The following is a 17,717-nucleotide window of genomic DNA, read 5'->3' as shown; positions in this document are numbered from 1 at the left end:
GTTTATTGTTTCAAAGAGATCTTTAAGCAAGATCTACATAGCTGTTTTTCAAACCACGTGCGATGAAAATACGTTTAAAATACCGCATTTTTGCTAGCAAAAATAAATAGTCATTATTTGATATCTAGTGTTTATTTTCATAGAAATGGTTTCTAACTACAAGAAAAACCGTTATTTATTTTATTAATCTGCTTGAAAATGAACTAGTGCAAGCATATTGTTAAACAAAAATGTATTATGTATCATGACACCTTGAAAATTTCACAGCGTTTTAGACCCGTTTCGCTTATAAGTGTTTAGTCAAATATCTGTTCTCTAAACTATGATAAAACTTAGCAAATCGGAAGTCATTATAATGTAGCTTATATCGTTATCTTCCACGCTGCTATAATATTTGATAACGTGATAACGTCAGGTCAACGACCTCTACACACGGAAGACCCTCTCATTATTTTAAGATGCAGGTGTATTTTACTACATTGATATATAAGATTTTGACTTTACTCCAGATAAGTATGAAAAAACAATGGACGATGTAACTGCCTTAAAATCTATATGAATACTAGCTGACCCGGCAAACGTTGCTTTGCCATATAAAAAAAAATTGTGACACTTAGGTGTATGAAAAATAGATGTTGGCCGATTCTCAGACCTAGTAAATATGCTCACAAAATTTCATGAGAATCGATCAAGCCGTTTCGGAGGAGTATGGCAACGAAAACTGTGACGCGAGAATTTTCTATATTAGATATTATTTTTAGAGACCAAAATTCTGAGTCGTTTTCCAAAGAAATGAAAAGTCTAAGAAATTTAACTCAAAGGCATGACATTTGGTCAGCCTTCTTATTTTGCTAGAAGATTTGCCCAGAAATGGGATGTTAAATAGTTATTTGATAAAATAATCGGACCGTGTTCAAATGATAAGAGGGATGCATAATGACAACGTGGTATGCATTAATTATGACTCCATATAAAAGTGCCATGGAATGTGAATGAGAGATTAGGGCGAAAGCATGGAATTTTTGTGCAATGAGTGATAAGCTGATAAGACTGTTTGTGTTCTATGTTATGAGGACAGGAAATGAACGGAAAAGTCAATATTTTGTGTGCAGTAGCTAAATTAGGCAATATACTTCAGATATAAGACAGATTGCATAATAAGTAGGTATAAGGACTTTATATTACATCGTTTACAGTGGCATCAGGTTGACGCACAAACTTTGGAATTTTGACGATTTAAAACCTAGGATTCTTAAATGCTAGGAAGTCAAAACAATGAATATTATTTAATTTAATTATTTTATGCACTATTTTTTATATTAAAAGGTACAAAAATACCTCACATTTAGTCAAACCACAAACATTGTTTGTATCACGTGGCTAAGAAAACGTTAAACCAAATTAATCATGTACATTAAAATATAGCCCAGTAAAACATGTATGTATATGTTTGTCAAAACATAATAAAAATTTATTTACATTCACAGAACAGGTAAGAAGAAAGTCACATCTATTAAAAATTCCAATAAAAATCGGGAAACAACAAATCAAATGTTTCAATAAGTAATAACTTTCTACGTTACTTATTACTCACTTCCTAAATACCTTTGAGTATCGCTAAATCAATATTATGCTAATATGGTAGTAGACCACAGTTTAAACAGTGAGTTAGAGTAACATACACATGTCAAAACGATCATTATACGGATTCATAGAGAATGTACATGAAATCTTTTTTGTAGCCCATTACTGTTCTTCTGGTGGTCAAGGGTTTCCATCCAAGACAGAAAGGGTTTTATACCTTAAATCTACCACAATGCGTAAACGCGGGTTTAAAGTTTAACAAAATATCAACTTAATAGAAATTATATGAAGTCTTACTAATTCAGTTTGTGAAATTGCAACTAATTAATATAATATTTATCATATCCTTGGGTTTAGCCAGCATGTACTCGTAATACATATTTCCGATACAAATGTAATTTTAATTTAAACTTTTATCTTAGAGAAAAATAAAATATTTAACTTGTTAAATATTTGCGAATTGCGTCCTAAATAACCTCTTTGGTTAGTCATAAATAGCATAATTTTCTTTAAAAAGCTACCATAGTTCTCTCTCATCTTCCTATTAGCATAGTTACATCTCTAGTTACTATACTATTTTGTCTACTGTGTACCACAACGCCCTTTCGGCTGTCCCGCTTGTAGTAAAACCTTAGTGTACCAGTAGGTCGCAGAGATTTCTCCGCGTAGGTTGCCTCCGCGGTTCATTTACATAGATTTGATGTTTTTTGACAAGTTTATGGTATTACTATGGTATAAGTAACGCCCCTGGGTTTGTCGGCATTGAAATGTTTAGAAAAGGCTTGTTTTGATGAAATTTGATATTTTTTTGGGTTTTTATGGTTTTTGATACCTTGGTAGGTTTTTATTTGGTAGATAATGTAGTTTAGTTGATGGAAAGCGAAGTCTTAGTTAGGACAAAGGCCTTCGGGTGGCTTAAAATCTTTGATACTGATTTGAGACATGAATATGTACAAATTACTTATTTTTTTCTCATGTTTCAACGATATTTATTATTGCAGCAAATAACTACTGATTTCTTTAGAGAAAATTGCACGTAGACAAATGAGATAAAACTATCAAAATACAATATTTAAAAAATAAAGCACTTATATGTACTCATGCGGTATACCTCTAAAGTACCTTCAGTATTCGCATAGAAACATGATTTCACTTATCCTTTAGTTAAACACTCGAATTTACATTTATCATTACATTGTAGTTTATGTATTCAATAGCATTTTATTATATGAGTTTAAACGCTATTGAATGTACCTCAGAAACCGGGAGTTAACCCTTTGACCTCGGTTGTCTATACTCGACAAATCAGAACGTGCTCACGACGCTATATTTTTGTCGACATTTGCCGGCGAAAGCATTGTGAGTATGGGTACGAGTCATCATCATCATTGCCTGTGTCCATCTATTGCAGATGGTTCAGGTGGCGTCAGATAGAGGAATATTAGTAACTAGCTGACCCGTGCAACTTCGGTTGCGTCCAATAAGAGAATGTTTATTTTACTGGTACTCCTCTCCTTTTGATCGTAGCGTGATGATATATAGCCTTTGTCCTTTCTCGGGTATCAAAATATCTCCATACCAAATTTCATGCAAATTGGTTTAGGCGTGATTGAGTAACAGACAGACAGAGTTACTTTGGCATTTATAATATTACTATGGATGAGGGAACATCTTCGTTCGTGACTTAAAAGACCTATGCATTATTATTATTGGTACGAGTATTTAAGGGTTAACCAATTAAGCCTACTGTTTCAAAAATATCCATATTTTACGTACTCTCCAGCTTACCCCACAAAACAATAGCACAATTATATCATACATACAAAGTGTCATACAAAGCGTTACTGTAGCACTTCCTGTTCGCTGAGTAAACGTCTGAGTTGACTCAACTAAGTAATGAACACTTTGTTTTGAGTACGAGTAGCTTTTGAGTGCAGGTGATTGTGAGTTTACATTGTGTAGATGACAAGCTTACAAGAAACTAAATATCAGTAGTTCGAAGATATATCAAGTACTAGCTTTTACCCGCGACTTCGTCCGCCATCTGAATTTTCCCATGGGAATGCACCATTTTGCCGGGTCGAAAAGTAGTCTATGTTCTTTCTCGGGTATCAATAAACCTCCATACCAAATTTCATGCAAATTGGTTCAGTAGTTTAAGCGTGATTGAGTAACAGACAGACAGACAGACAGACAGAGTTACTTTCGCATTTATAATATTAGTATGGATTATGTTTGGGTCAGTAAATGCATTGTACATACATATAATCATGCCTTGTACCCATAAAGGTAGTAGAAACCAAGAAATGCACTTGCTACGATTACAAACTTTTCTTGCTTCTATCGTATCCATACATCTTGTCATACAGGACCGTCGGTTATGAGTACGCACTAAAGTTTCTTGAGAGATGATCGGTGTCCTTTCACTTTTTTTACAACAATGTTAATCTTGTATTATTCATTGAAATCTATGGACTCAAAACCTAACCATAGTTCTAGAGGAGACCCTTGCTTTTAACAGTCCGAACAGTGATGGTTTAAAAAACATCTATTTAAAATTTAATAGAGAGTAGTATTTATTCACTAAAAATATCTATAAATATAGTTATTATTTCAACAATAAACAAACATACTACTACTGCGCAAATAGACGTATAAAGCGTTTAATTGTCATGTCCACGCGCAGTATTGTGTTTCGCGGTCTCGTGGCTAAGTGCTGCATATATACTGATCTACATTATTGAATAATTGCGGTGATTTCATTCAATACTTGTTGCTTGGCGGACATAGCGAGAATAATAGGGCTTCTGACTCATACTGTACTTTTTAGACTGTCTTAAAAAGCATTTAACACTTAATAAAAAAATATTTAACATCCCCTTTTTTAATCTGCACTTTGCAGAAAGAATAAATCAAGAACTAAATTAAGGAATAACAATGACTTTTTGACTGCCTCCGAGGCGCAGTGGTTAAGGTCACCACGCCGCTACCATTGCGTCGTGGGTTCGATTCCCACACGGAACAATTATTTGTGCGATCCACAAATACTGTCAACTTTTTATATTTTATAATTCATTTATTTTTAAGTACGGTGTTGTTTTTTTTTGTTTGTCGCGTGCAATATTATAATATATTGTTAGGGGCAGCTGAAAATCAGTGCTGTGCCTAGCACAGCGTACACTGAGCTGTAACCCTTTGTTACATATAAATTTTGATGTATTGACTAGATACTAAGTTATGCTAAGTTTTATTTTGTGTAACAAAAATAAATGGTTTAAATGGTTTAAATGGTTTAAATAATTGTTTCGGGTCAGGTTGTGCTTTGTGTTCGTTGTTTGTATGTTTGTAAAAGTCCCGCGACACAAGATCAATTCTTTGTGCGGGAGTTGTCTTTTTAAGAAAAAAGGCAAGAAACGCTTAGTAAAAGCTTGACCTCTATACTAAAAAACTTTCTGCAACAGACAAAAGCTTACGCATTCTGATATCTATGTACTTAAGAGACAAAACAATAAGTGACACATAATTATACATGCATGTATGTTATTCTGTCCGTGTATGGACATCTAATTGTGTGCAAATATATTGTTTTAACGACAGTACCCAGTGGGCGAAGACTTGCTAATTAATTTGATTCAATATTTACTATACTACCTTTTGTCCTCGAGTTTGCCCTTGTAATCGTTATAAAGTAGCAGACTTCATACCGGGGATTTAGTCAACCATTGTTTTTAAATTTCATCTCAATCTTTTTAGATGTTTAGCTGTGATACATGTAGAACTCTAGATTAATTTACTTTTGCATTTTTATCAAGGTAAGGTAAAATAGTATCTTAAGAATCGATTGTATAGTTACGATGAAGCCTTCATCCGGAACTTTAGCAATATGCGGTCATTGATTCAGCGATGTATGTGAATAAGGCAAGGGGAGCTTGTAAAGAACGTATCAAGTGGCGTTCATTGCTCTACCTCTATGGGTAAAAGGCGTAATTTTTTGTAGGTATGTGAAGGTGTATTTAGCAGGTTTATTTTTGTCACTAATGTAAGGATAAACCTAGATCCTAACTTCTGAAATATAGAAGCTCGGTAACTAATATGAAGCGCGTATTACCAAATAGTTAACAATTTCCCTCGCCCGCTTGGAAGCCCCCTAGCCCAGTGATGGGGCAGTTATGGGTAAAAAACCGGCCAAGTGCGAGCATGACTTGCGCACGAAGGTTTCCGCACCATCATCTATATCTAATAGGAAATTAATATTGAGCAAAAAAATACGAAAAAAGCATGCTTATTGTATGGGCTTGTTATAGTTGCAACGGAAATACATCATTTGTGAAAATTTCAGCTTTCTAACTATCACGGTTTATGAGATACAGCTCGGAGACAAAGAGACAGCGGAGCCTTAGTAATAGGGACTCGTTTTACCCTTTGGGTACGGAACCCTAAAAAAAAAGATAACTATTTGAAGGTTTTCAACCCTACTTTAAATTCAACTACCAACTGTGACAAAGGTTACTTACCTCGTGAATCGAGCTCATAAAACGGTTAACAATCAACCACGTCATACACTGTACATAGTCATCGTTATCTATTATCAAGGAAGACATAACCCATTGATACTAAGCGTAAGTACGCGCGCACACCATTTGTGCTATAATTGTGTTAGCAAGTGCGATTGTGTGTAGGTGGGCTTTTTTATTGATTTAGAACCTTGTGGTAATGTTCAAGTTAGTTTCGGGGTTCGGTGTCCAGGTAAAGTAAAGATTTTTTGAGATTCTACTTGGCTCTAATGGCATGTTTTTACGAATGTAAAATTACTGTCTGGTAAATGAGAATTATTTATTAATAAATTTACATACTACCATATATTTTAAAAAGAAAACTCAATATAGTAATTGCTCTTGTGTCGGACAATACAAACAATGGACACAAAATACAACCGGACTCGAAACATCTAAATGTGTATCAAAAAATATTTTTTTTTAATGTACAAATAAACATTACAATTATAGTGTTTATTTCAAGTAAACTCACGACTTCTCAATGCACTGGTAGTGGCGTGGCGACCACATCAACCACTAAAAGAATTTCAATTAGATTGCATAAATTAAAGAAATAGTATTATGATTATTCAAAATACTCCCAACAAAAAAAGATTCAAATGTAAAGTCTGTAGTTTTTTCGTTACTTCGAGAATCAAACCCCCACTCTTTATTTTAAACCAAAACATTAAAACGTACAAACAAAATAACTAACAAAGCACAGTAGCAGTAACATCGACATACGTATTCAAACAATGGTCCTCGTCAATTAACTATCGAAGCACTCAAACTCATGACTAATGGTATAGAAAGCAACAATGCAGGGCGTGTTTCTATTATACCGTAATGCGTTTTTAAATCGCAAGTGTGCACACGCCCTTACGTCATAGGGTTGGTGAAAGTATTTGAATTAATATAAATTATTGTAATGCATAGAGCAAATGTGGTTTTAATCATCTATGCAATTTATGTGCGGATTTTTTATTTTTTTCCAGGTGTTTTGTGTATTTTTAACATTAGAGTTTTTTATTGCCTAAAAATTAAATAGTTGTTTTTTTGTCATATTTCTATTACAATTTTTTTGTGTTCTTGAAGAAATAATAAAATCTCGACTTTTTTAAAAAACCTTGTTTATTTTTTTTAAGCAGGATCAAGAAAGAAAGAAGGAAGGGAGGAGTAATACCTGGATGGACCTAATACCAAACTCTTTTTATGTTCAGAGGGAGACCCTAGCCCAGTAGAGGAAGAGAAAAGAAAATAAGTAGAACAATTCAATCCAAAACAATTCGGTAGTTTAGTAGTTGCAAAAACTTAACAGTCATACAAATGTTAGACTTTCGCATTGATCATATTAGTATGGATAGCTTAAATTTATTGTTATGGCGTTTTAAAAGCGGTGCATGGTGAATGCATAATAAGGATTATGCGATGGTGTTTATTGTATGGCGAAATATTGCAAATAATTTCCGGACCTACCTGTCTATCACTTGATAATATAATTATTTATTTACATCAAATAAATAAATATATTCACATACCTAAAAAAATAATTATAGTTATAAAACAGCACACACTTTAACTATCGTTACGTCACTATTACTTTAGTTCATTAAAATATATTTGGTCTTTATATCTATAAACATAATTTATTTTATTTGAAGTAAACTTCAAAATTCACTCGTTACGCGGTTTGCACAAGTCAACAGATTCAAAAGTGAAGAAATAAACCAACTCATTATTGTTGTCGGACACTTATAATGAAACAATATTAAAACACGTCTTTGTTTCACGACTCACTTATACTACTAACTAAATTTAGTAAATAAATCATCATATTCTCACTTAAAATGAGACATATTTGTAAATAAACAAACATATGATCTGGGAAGTGGGGATTGCCCGGAAAAATAACAAACTTACTCATTATTTGTATACTTATAATGTCATACTATACTCAGTTAAAATAACCCATGAATAAGATACTTGATTCAATACTAAACTATTCAGTCAGAATTTTCTTACTAAACTAGTTAGAAGTTACTAATGAGTAACTTCTAACTAGTTTAGTTTACACGAGAAATATTGAGTCATGAAATTCTCAAATAATTATAAACAGCAGAAAACGGACTTTGTTACAAGACGGGATGAAAACCTAGGAAGATGATGAGAGCATAGTTGCGGCCAGTTGTGGCTAAGTATCATCGACAAATATTAATGAATAAGCACTGCCTAATTCTTTATAGTATGAAGGTATGTTTCTTTTCCACTATAACAAGCTGAACCAATTTTAGTCCTTACAGAATGATAGGTAAAAAGTACAACCATTGAACGTTATGCGGGTGGTGAATAGATAAACTACCGCTAAATGTACCTCAGAAACGAGGGGTAAATCCTTCCTTCGAGCGGCTTGAACAACTTTCACACTAGGTTAACAAATTGAAACGACGAAAAAAAATCTTACATTATTATTACTTATACTTTTGACATAAACTACTTAAAAATACTTGAAAAAAGACCACTTTAAATAGTAACAACACACACATTTCCATTACCCTCTGCCCTAAATCCCTAACCTATCATTTAAAAGCGTTCATAATATTCTCGTCACATCCGGGACAGCCCTGCAAGTAAGGAGTGACGCACACTTCCTGGCTTCCTACCGATCGTGGTCAGATAACACGCCGTATAAGTTGTGCCCTGTATAAGACTATCTATGATCTAACCAAGGTGACTGGTCAGTAAAGAATGGTTTTTAGGTTAGGGTTATTTGACTGTAGAAACCTAACACGTGCTGTAAATATAGTACCTGTATAGTGGTACAGCCTGGGGGGCTATAACGTATCTTAGTTTAAAACTTTTTGAAAGCCACTATGCTGTACATTGTTTTCTCTCTTAGATTTTAGTGATTAACATGTTACGTCAAAGCAGCAATGTACAGAATAGTGACCTTTATAATTGGACGTGCACCAGTTATCAACTGAATAAACTGTCATAAAAAAGGGAACAATATTCAATAAGGGAGGGTCGGTATAAAATTTATATTCTTGTGGATACAATTAAAAGAAAATTGGTCAAATCTGCGAGTCCAGGTCAGTAAAAGACCCATTGAAATTGGTAGAGCCGTTTGTGAGATTAGCCGCAACAAACGTATGGACACAGACTTTACAAAAATCTGACTTTTAAACGTCACAATTAGTCCATAAAATGTTTCAATAAGGTCTAAAATCAGAATTACACACTATTTGACCTGCACGTAACATGAGTTCTGTCATAATTATTTACGTATTAACTAACTAACCTTTAAATAATAAACTTCAAAAATTTTCCTCTTTCGTCATTTTATTTGGAACTAAATACACAATTTTCCTGTTCCAATTCATTTATTTGTCCTGTCCCAATTCCCTTCATACCTCAATGTCAATATTATCTTGTACACGTCATAATTCAGTGTAAATACGTAGTTTATAAATAACTTCATTCACGGCTCGGTGAACTATGACTAAATAATGATATTATTAAAATCGGTTCAGTAGTTTAACCACAGTACTGGGTAATATGACAGTTGATACTTAGTTATTTTTAAAGACATTCTTTAAAATAAAGTTTCCTACTAGCTTACGCATGCGACTTTACAAGCATATTTTTACTTTGTTGAAAATAGTGTCCTTTTCCAATATATAAACTACTAACCCAGATAATTTTGACCCCTATCGATTCAGCTGCTTCAGATGAGGAGAACGATAACATACATAGGTACAACACTTTAATCGATTTTGCAGAAAACTAACAAACACCATCGTAAGCGTTCACATTTATTAGCAGAAAAAGGACAGTAAACATATATCATTTACTAGAAAAATTCATCAATATTTGTTCAGCATTTTTACGAGACAGAGTAGCAAACGTCAATACATAGATTCTCAATCATTCTCTAGGTTATTAAATCATTCAAATATTGGTACGAATAGGAATCAAACCGACAGCTGTGACAAAGTGACAATCTTATTACAATTATTAAAGTTCAACAACATATTAATTAGCTATAATAATTAGTAAATAATTATGAGGTCAAGAGTACGACATTGGTTTAACCAGAAGTTAAACTGGATGATAAGTGGTTGTAATTAGTTCTGACAGTTTGTGCTTGAGGCTAGGTTTGTATGTAATTATATTGTTTAATAATAGCTGAAGGGATAATAATTAAACAATATATTTATATCTATTCTACTTAATTGAACTTATAACAACTGTTAAACAAAACAAAAAAAAATGTCTCACCATTTTTTTTCTAAGCTATACTTTCACAAACTTATGAATTATGATGATTATTTTAATGTCCTGGTTGCAGGTCTCATTTATAAGCACAACATTCTGCGAAATTCTATACTAATCTATGCTAATATTATAAAGCTGAAGAGTTTGTTTGTTTGATTGTTTGTTTGTTTGAACACGCTAATCTCAGGAACTACTGGTCCGATTTCAAAAATTATTTCAGTGTTAGATAGCCCATTTATCGAGGAAGGCTATATATCATCACGCTACGATCAATAGGAGCAGGGCAGCAGTAAAAAATGTTACAAAAACGGGGAAAATTGTGACCCATTCTCTCTTATGTGACGCAAGCGAAGTTGCGCGGGTCAACTAATAATAATACACACATTTACAATTCTATCATTTAGAATCTAAATTTATTCATTTTTATACAAAATCCTCTATCTCCTGACTAGTCCTGACTAGTCCTGACCGCTACTAAAGAAATCCCGGGAGAAAAACATCTAACTACACCTTACAATCCAACCCATCACCCTTTATTTATTACCATTGACTAGGCCCATCCCAAAACAACATACTATTAGGAGTTTTATAAAAAAAATCAAACCTGAGAATCAAACTGATCACCCCTTGATCAACAACCAGCTTTACCTTTTAAACAATTGAAATAAAACAACAATAATACATTATTTACGTAACACAAGTAGCTACCAGCTTCAATGAGGCATGTTCACGGAAGGTCCGTCACAGTCAAGCACGAGTCGCGCACGTGTGCAGTCAAACAAAACGTCTCAGGCCGTAGGTCACTAACATGCACTTTCACATAGAGCAAGAGATTTACTCCTTTTGTTATTGTCTTGTTGTTTAGTCTAAGAGCTTAATTCCTTGTTTCACTGAGTTAATTTTTTTTGTTTAAAAGCGCAGTGGTTTAGGTGGCCACGCCGGTACCATTGCGTCGACAGGTCATGGGTTCGATTCCCACACGGATCAATTATTTATGCGATCCACGAATCATTCTTTCGGGTCTGGTTGGACTTTCAGTCCGTTGTTTGTATGTTTGTAAAAGGTCCCGCGGCCCAAATAAATTGCTATTGCGGGGGTTTTATTGTTTTCCCTAAAGTTTTAGTGTTGTACCTATTTAGGTACCAAAATGTTACCACAACAAAAATATTTCACGAAAACTTACGTGACAAAAATTCTAAGCCTAAATTACATCACAAGCAAACAAACATACAAGAAACAGTGCAACAGTACAATACACAGTAGTGACAGGTGTTTGTATGTTTGTGACGGGACACACTCGAAACAATTGGACAAGCTTCTTGTCACAACTTGTACATAACTGCTGTTATGATTGTTGTGTAGTGAAAGATGTAATATATGAAGCTACGTTTGTGTGTTAAAATTTTTCATTTAAATTTTTTGAAAAGTAAACAATCCATAAAAAAAATCCAACAACCAGCAACGTTTCCAATTTTAAAACATTATTTATATTGCAGGGGATCATAAACAGAGACTACAAGAACATACTTGCCCCCGGTTTCTGAGTACATTTAACGGTAGTTTATCTATTTCATAGCGTTTTTTTTATATGAGTTTAAACACTATTGAATAGATAAACTAATGCTTACTGTACCTCAGAAACCGGGGGTTAGTAAGCAATTTTCTAATTATATCATAGTTGCCAATTTTATTCTCCATAGAGATCAAAATTTATTAATTTGCCACTTTTATTGAAAAAACAGAAGATTTTACAATGCAGCAAAATACTATTATTTTGTTACTGCCATATAAAAGAAGAGTAGATTGGTAGATATGGAAAAATAAGAGTATGATAAGGCTGTGATACCTTTAAAAATCAACTCAATTTAAACACTACAATCATTCAAATCTTATTAGTTCATTGATATTAACAAAGCTAGTTATTTAAAGAAAAAATCAATATAAGTATCTGATTTCAATCTTTATCTAGATAAGCTATTGACCTAATTTGAAATAACTAAATAACACGTTTCTCTGAGTCATTAGTATTAAAAATAATCATAATATTTATCACAAATAAACAATGAATCAATGGATGACGAATAAAACTAAAATAGTACAATATGATGAAATAACTGTTTCAATAACAATTAGTAATCGTTCTAGGGATTTTGTTTTTACTACAATACATGTTATATTATTATAGCCCTTTGAATTGAATAATGTTTGACAAAATTGATCTCTGTTACCGTCATAAAAAAGTGTGAGATAATGATTTGCACTATACGAGTGTGCTCACGAGAAATCTATACTAGTACTAGCTGACCCAGCAAACGTTGTTTTGCCATATAAAAAAAAACGGTCACATAGGGACATGAAAAATAGATGTTGGCCGATTCTCAGACCTACTCATTATGCTCACAAAATTTCATCAAAATCGGTCAAGCCGTTTCGGAAGAGTATGGCAACGAAAACTGTGCCGCCAGAATTTTATATATATTATATATTTTATATATTATATATTTTATATATTATATATTTATATATTTATATATTAGATTATAAAGCTGAAGAGTTTGTTTGTTTGAACGCGCTAATCTCAGGAACTACTGGTTCGAATTGAAAAAATATTTTTGTGTTGAATAGCCCATTTATTGAGGAAGGCTATATATAGGCTATATATCATCACGCTACGATGAATAGGAGCAGAGAACCAGTAAAACCTATTTTTTTGCAGTACATTTCAAATGTCAAACTCTCGATACACAAAAGTACCGACGCCGGCACAGAATCGCACTACTGTATCTACTTGGTACCTATTACATAGGCATAAAAGCACAAAAATAGCAATACAATATTAAGGGATAAGTTTTGTTACTACATAACGTTGGGCTTATTTCTATAGTATATCTATGTCTACACTACAAGCACAACTAATTTACAAACATTGCAATATTTGTGGAGGCTCGACAGTGCGTGGACTGTCGCAATACAACGAGGATAAGCTGTTATGATTGTATCGTTTAAAAGGATGAGTTAAGTAATATTGGTTTAAAAGCTGTATGAGAAAGATCATAGATCTTTCTCAACTGATTTTACTTTAAGATTAAAATACATAGTTAAAAAGATCGATTTTTACTTTTTACAGACTTTAAGATTAGAGAGAAATAGGTACTCCTGGTCTCAGAATTTTATTTTGTGTTTAACAGAAAGTAAGACTCATTTAAGATAGAGGTATTAAAACCTTAATTTGGTTTATTCCACTTTGCTGTAGTTACTAGTTTTCTGGGCCTTTTGGAATAACTGTTCCAGGACCCCAAAAACTTCCAGAAAATATTCAGAAAAACAATCGTCCCAATACTACTACCAACATGTTATTAGTTGCTCAAAATGATAGATTTGAAAAAAAAGGTGATTTTTCCAACGCCCCAGAATAAATCTGGCAATACTTGCCACTGAAAAAGTCATGCAAATATGCATATAAGTATTCTTAGTCGGAACGACCAAACCTTTGACCTTCTAAAACTAGCAAGTCGCCTAGAAATTGTGCTATATTTGCAGGTTAGACCTCAGAAAGGTCTAGAGCTCGCCCTTAACCACCCTTAAGCTATTTAGGTAGCCTCTAAAACAACTAAAAGAAATCAATATTCATACTCGAAATGCGTGGACTCAATACAAAGAAATTCCATAACATATTTATGTAACAGACATTCCAAACTTCGTAATAAAATTACACCAAACGTTTATACAATTATAACAATCAATTAGTTTTTATTGTCAATCTTTCTAACTAATTTGCAATTTTAATTAATAGCATCGATCAAATATAGGCAATTCAGAATTCATTGAGAAACAACGAGTTAATTTTAGCACTTCCGATTATTATAGAAAATCAATTCTTTTTCGTTAAGGCGCTTTTACAATAAGTTGATATATTTAGACAAGATTTTAGATAGACAGATAAGTATGTGTTTTAGACTTACTTACTCACGTCATATGAATTTTATACCAATGCAGTAGGTATAAACACACGCGGCCATAAAGTCTAAGAAGAAATGTATCAAAATAAATCCACTATTCGTAATTCATTTCTATTTTATGATAGACAGACTGACATATAGATTTTATGAGGTCTATTGCCAAATTTCATTCAGATTACTTCAATACACATTGGGAAAATCACTGAACGATTAGGGATTCGAACATAAGACCTCATTCAACCATTGATCTATCACTAAAATACTCACCACACACAGAATAGTCATTCAGATGACAAAGCATAATTTAAGTAATTTAAGTAATAGGTACGAATCCGATCCAGAAATCAAACCTAAAAATTCGTGACATACCATTTGGCACAGAAAGTAACAGTCTTCAAAACATCAAAAAATATACATAAAAACACACACATTTAAACCATATTATATCACAAATACTGTCAAACAGTGTAAACACAACTTAAGCAAAACTTTCACTAACTAAGTGACAATACACTCATATTCGGCGCCTGCGCACACCGTGTGAATCGCGCCCGTTACGTGTGATGTAATATATCGTATATTATGTGTAATTATGTAAAACTATAGAAATATTATTGTTTTGATGTGTTTTGACCGCGGGTTTGCCTGTGTGATGTTTTTCTTATCTGTAGTTTCAGACCAGTTTGAGTCAAAAAGATAGTTAGTAAACATACATAATTAGCTTATCACGATAATTAGTAAAATAAATAGGTAAATAAATATTCAGTCAGTCAGTCAAAGATATAAAAAAGAAGTGTAGTTATTGTAACTATCGCAACGTGTAAAGTCACTGACTGCTATTTTGACAATCATAAGTATCAGTAATTGACTTGAATTAATAAATGATTTGACAGGAAAAGGTTCAAGTACAACTATATGGTTACCCATCTAAGAACTGATTGACTGCCTCCGTAGCGCAGTGGTTTAGGTCGCCACGCCGATACCACTGCAACGGGAGGTCGTGGGTTCGATTCCCACACGGGACAATTATTTGTGCGATCCACAAATAATTGTTTCGGGTCTGGTTGTGCTTTGTGTCCGTTGTTTGTATGTTTGTAAAAGTCCCCGCGACACAAGAGCAATTCTTAGTGCGGGAGTTGTCTTGACTTCTCTGTCTTGACTTCTCTGGCGTTGCAGCTGATCTACTTTACTGATCGATAAGTGCAAACTTACTTATAAAAACACAATGTAAAAAGAAACCTCATATTTGATCTACTCAGTAAAAAGTAATGAGGTAACAAACAAAATACAGTCGAATTGAGAACCACCTCCTTTTTTTGAAGTCGGTTAAAAATAAATCTAAAAGTTTTTATGATTATGTCTTTTTGAACATACAAACAGATACAAAATTTTTATACTAAGAAAATGTTTATAAAACTAGTAAATTGAGTCACAATCGAGTATTTGAGTGATAATTAGCGATGGATCGAGTGCGTGTGCTAGTATGAAGACATCATTGCTCTTGATGAGCGAGGAGAATTAATTAGTAATGCTAAATGTGGGAGAGGCCTCTTTTGTTTGCAGTTTTTTTACTATGCGAGTAAAGTTTTGATGATCGAAATTGACGAGTATTGCTTTTATTATGACATGTTTACTTTTATAATATAGGAAAATGATTGAATCGACGATATCTGATTTTTTGACGTTTGATTCAAGACAGCTATAGAAAAGAACCGGTCAAGTGTGAGTGGGACTCGCGCACGAAGGGTAACGTACAAAAAAAAAAGAAAAAACACGTTTATTGTATGATGCCCCACTTTTTTTTGTTATAGCGGCTACCGAAATTTATCATTTGTGAAAATGGACACCCAAATTCTAACGCTACTAGAATAAATAGCCTCATAAACAAAAAGTTTGTCAAAATGTCTATAATTCAATATCTTTTCAAAGAATGCCTAAACCCTTTTTATTTATAGTAAACACGAGACTTCCCATCCAGTGACCTTGCGTATCACATGTCCTTCACTTTCCCATTGAGCAACCACCCTTATATGTACTGGCATTTACTGATTGTTCCCATATAAGGGTGCATGGTGGTAATGATGGGGTTTTGTATGGTGACTCTAATTGTAGAGTAAGAGCGGAAATTATGAAATGGTACTAATGCATGGTTGAAGGGAAAAAAGTATGTGATATTCTTATGGAATTGATTATTATACCTAAGTCTACCCCATGAAAAAAACGCGTGATTTTTTTATGGTTACACAGAAGTACTTTTTAATTTGAAACAAATAAACTTAATATTAATAGAAAATTGCATTACTGTATGCAGTTACTATACAATTTTCCATAAATCATTTTATTTACAGCCGTGGGGGACAATGTTTCTGTCTAAAAATAGTTGATATTTCCTTATATTTTGGGATTTCTTGGCAATTGTTACTACGCCCTACTTTCCGAACTGCAGATAAATTAATTAACTGTAACTTTGACAACCATAGGTGTCTGTAATTGACCTAAATGGATAAATAATATGGCTTTAAAGTTTCATAATTTGTGTAAGTTTCTTACCTTAAGTTATTTAATGTTGGTAGACACAGTCCTGTAACAAAACAAATATGAATTAAAATCTTATTGCATATTACAACAATCAATCAACAATACGACTTAAAGATAAATAACGAAACTGTAAGTTGCTTTTTAATAATTTCTATAATCATTAAAAAATAAAAAAAATATCATAATTCAGAAATATATCTATGCAACCACATTTCTATCGAGGTTTTGCTATCCGTAACTGAAGATACATTATTGCAACCGGCCATCAATAAACCGTTCTTCTCACAAAAGCTTACTTCTCAATACTCTATAGAAAACTGCAATATTTATGTCAATACTTAAAATATTCGCGTCGCATCGCTTCGCTATTGACTGGAGCGACGTCCTAACTAACTTTTGTTAATATTATGTATGCACATAACTTAAAACACGTTAACTAAACAACCAGTTAACATAGACCTGTGGGATATATTGAATTTCAAACAATTATGTTTGAGATCAGAGCTCAAGTAAAACTGGTGGAACAACCAGAATATGAAGACCCATACATATGTTTGGAGTATGAATACTACTGCCCGCAACTTCGCGTGAAATGATTTCCCGGAATAAATATAATGAAACATTAATACAGGCTAGATTTCATCTAAATCGATGTTTTGGCGTGATTAATCGACATAATACATATATTTATCTTCAAAAAATGAAGCATACATCTATCTTCCTAAAATTCGCATTTTTCAGCTGCACGTTTGGCGCAGTGGTTTAAACGGTCACCTCGCCACAACAGCCGTAGCGCCACGAGTGGTGGGTTCGAATCCTACCCGGG

General features: G+C 33.2%; 1 protein-coding gene across 3 annotated transcripts in view; it reads right to left on the bottom strand.

The window, feature by feature from the left end:
* The window catches only part of form3 (FH2 domain-containing protein formin 3), a 120,079-nt gene that overhangs the window by 52,062 nt on the left and 50,300 nt on the right, over nucleotides 1-17,717 (bottom strand). For all 3 annotated transcript variants that reach the window (XM_076128259.1, XM_076128261.1, XM_076128260.1), the window contains exon 3: nucleotides 16,904-16,934. The gene's annotated coding sequence lies outside the window, so the exon portion shown is untranslated. The remainder of the gene's footprint in view (nucleotides 1-16,903; nucleotides 16,935-17,717) is intronic.

This window comes from Anticarsia gemmatalis, chromosome 21 (genome assembly GCF_050436995.1).
Source record: "Anticarsia gemmatalis isolate Benzon Research Colony breed Stoneville strain chromosome 21, ilAntGemm2 primary, whole genome shotgun sequence".
Taxonomy (NCBI): domain Eukaryota; kingdom Metazoa; phylum Arthropoda; class Insecta; order Lepidoptera; family Erebidae; genus Anticarsia; species Anticarsia gemmatalis.
The sequence above is the reverse complement of the archived record's forward strand: the minus strand, read 5'-3'. Positions and strand labels throughout refer to the sequence as shown.